At 41.2% G+C, this 2,636-nt stretch overlaps 1 pseudogene; it reads right to left on the bottom strand.

Moving 5' to 3' along the window:
- Positions 1–1,736: 1,736 nt before the first annotated feature.
- LOC138444038 (small ribosomal subunit protein uS11-like) lies at positions 1,737–2,304 on the bottom strand (annotated as a pseudogene).
- Between the last annotated feature and the right edge of the window lie 332 nt (positions 2,305–2,636).

Here is a 2,636-nt window from a genome sequence, read left to right as displayed (position 1 = left end):
TTCTTAGAAATGGCCTTGCTCAATCAGAGGACATTGCATTTAAAATTTTGTTTATAAGGTCAAACGACCTTCCGAAAATTTGTACCAATATCCCTTCCAACAAACACAGATGCTAGTGTTCTAGTTGTGGGACCTTCCTGTTTGGTGCTCCACTTTCACAAAGCTAATGTTCAATCATTCATCAACAGCAACGGCCTTTGTTTTGACTGACCTTGCAGTTTAAGTCTCGCAGGTGTGGTACCTCACTGTGGTCTTGATTTGCATTTCTCTGATAATGAGTGATGTTGAGCATCTTTTCATGTGTTTGTTAGCCATCCGTATGTCTTCTTTGGAGAAATGCCTATTTAGTTATTTGGCCCATTTTTTGATTGGGTCATTTATTTTTCTAGAATTGAGCTGCATAAGTTGCTTGTATATTTTTGAGATTAGTTGTTTGTCAGTTGCTTCATTTGCTATTATTTTCTCCCATTCAGAAGGCTGTCTTTTCACCTTGCTTATATTTTCCTTTGTTGTGCAGAAGCTTTTAATTTTAATTAGATCCCATTTGTTTATTTTTGCTTTTATTTCCAGAATTCTGGGGGGTGGATCATAGAGGATCCTGCTGTGATTTATGTCGGAAGTGTTTTGCCTATGTTCTCCTCTAGGAGTTTTATAGTTTCTGGTCTTACATTTAGATCTTTAATCCATTTTGAGTTTATTTTTGTGTGTGGTGTTAGAAAGTGATCTAGTTTCATGCTTTTACAAGTGGTTGACCAGTTTTCCCAGCACCACCTGTTAAAGAGATTGTCTTTACTCCATTGCATATTCTTGCCTCCTTTGTCAAAGATAAGGTGTCCAAAACCACAATGAGGTACCACTTCACACCAGTCAGAATGTCTGCGATCCAAAAGTGTGCAAGCAATAAATGCTGGAGAGGGTGTGGAGAAAAGGGAACCCTCCTACACTGTTGGTGGGAATGCAAACTAGTACAGCCACTATGGAGAACAGTGTGGAGATTCCTTTAAAAATTGCAAATAGAACTGCCTGATGAACCAGCAATCCCACTGCTGGGCATACACACCGAGGAAACCAGAATTGAAAGAGACACGTGTACCCCAATGTTCATCACAGCACTGTTTATAATAGCCAGGACATGGAAACAACCTAGATGTCCATCAGCAGATGAATGGATAAGAAAGCTGTGGTACATATACACAATGGAGTATTACTCAGTCATTAAAAAGAATACATTTGAATCAGTTCTGATGAGATGGATGAAACTGGAGCTGATTATACAGAGTGAAGTAAGCCAGAAAGAAAAACACCAATACAGTATACTAACACATATATATGGAATTTAGAAAGATGGCAATGATGACCCTGTATGCGAGACAGCAAAAGAGACACAGATGTGTAGAGTGGACTTTTGGACTCTGAGGGAGAGGGAGAGGGTGGGATGATTTGGGAGAATGGCATTGAAACATGTATACTATCATGTAAGAAACGAATCGCCAGTCTATGTCCGATGCAGGATACAGCATGCTTGCGGCTGGTGCACGGGGATGACCCAGAGGGATGTTGTGGGGAGGGAGGTGGGAGGGGGGTTCATGTTTGGGAATGCATGTACACCCGTGGTGGATTCATGTCAATGTATGGCAAAACCAATACAGTATTATAAAGTAAAATAAAGTAAAAATTAAAATTAAAAAACAAACAAAAAAGTCTCGCAGGTGGGCAAAAGGCCAAATTTTAAGTGGTCAGTCGATGAAGTTTCTGTAACCTAGTTTTTTGTTTTTTTTTTTTGAGCTTACATCACAGCAATTTAACAGAAAACAATAATAATTTGAGGAGTCCTGTTCACAGATGGCAATCAAAGCAACCCCCTTCTGGTGAGTGCTGTCAGAGGGGATGGGTGTGACATCCTCAATCTGCCCAATCTTCGTTCCTGAGCAAACAGACTTCTGAGGGCTGATTGAGACCCCTGCCCAGGAGTCTTGGTCCTCTCTCCTCCTGTGGCCTGGAGTTTGATGTGGACAGCCATGATGCCCAGCTCTGTGTCCTCTGGGCTACATCCCAGGCAGCCAGCACAGCAGCATATGGAGATGGTTCATCTCAGCCAGTCTTCACCTTCATCCCACCAGTTACACAGGAGATGGCTTCCTTGCCAGAAGGGTCAGTGACATGGACAGACGTGTCACTGAAGGATGCACAGATGTGCAATACCACATACATGCTCTCTCCAGCCACCTGAGGGCCAAACCTGAAGGAGAAAATGGCCTGCTCTTCCTTCTTCCATTCCCCTTGTGAAGTATCATTTCTACACATCTTTTCCAGACTCTGCCACCAGAAAGCTGTAACCTATTCTTTAAACACTATCTTTCAGGCTTAGATGTCTTTTATTTTACTGTTTTGAAAATAAAAACAGGCAAAGGTGTTCATCAAACTTTCACAAATGACTTTATTTCAGTGCTTGAGTCCTGCCACAAATCAGTATTTATAGATCATGCTATTGGTTTGAGGGCAACGTATGATGCATGGAAAACACCATCATTCTCTTTTACAACTATCTGTTTCAGCACAGAATCACCAAAAGACAATAGCTTGGTTGTCAGTAACACTATGTATTGATTTTTTAGTTATTTTACTCACATGGGGTA

Source organism: Ovis canadensis, chromosome 7 (genome assembly GCF_042477335.2).
Source record: "Ovis canadensis isolate MfBH-ARS-UI-01 breed Bighorn chromosome 7, ARS-UI_OviCan_v2, whole genome shotgun sequence".
Classification (NCBI taxonomy): Eukaryota; Metazoa; Chordata; class Mammalia; order Artiodactyla; family Bovidae; genus Ovis; species Ovis canadensis.
The sequence above is the reverse complement of the archived record's forward strand: the minus strand, read 5'-3'. Positions and strand labels throughout refer to the sequence as shown.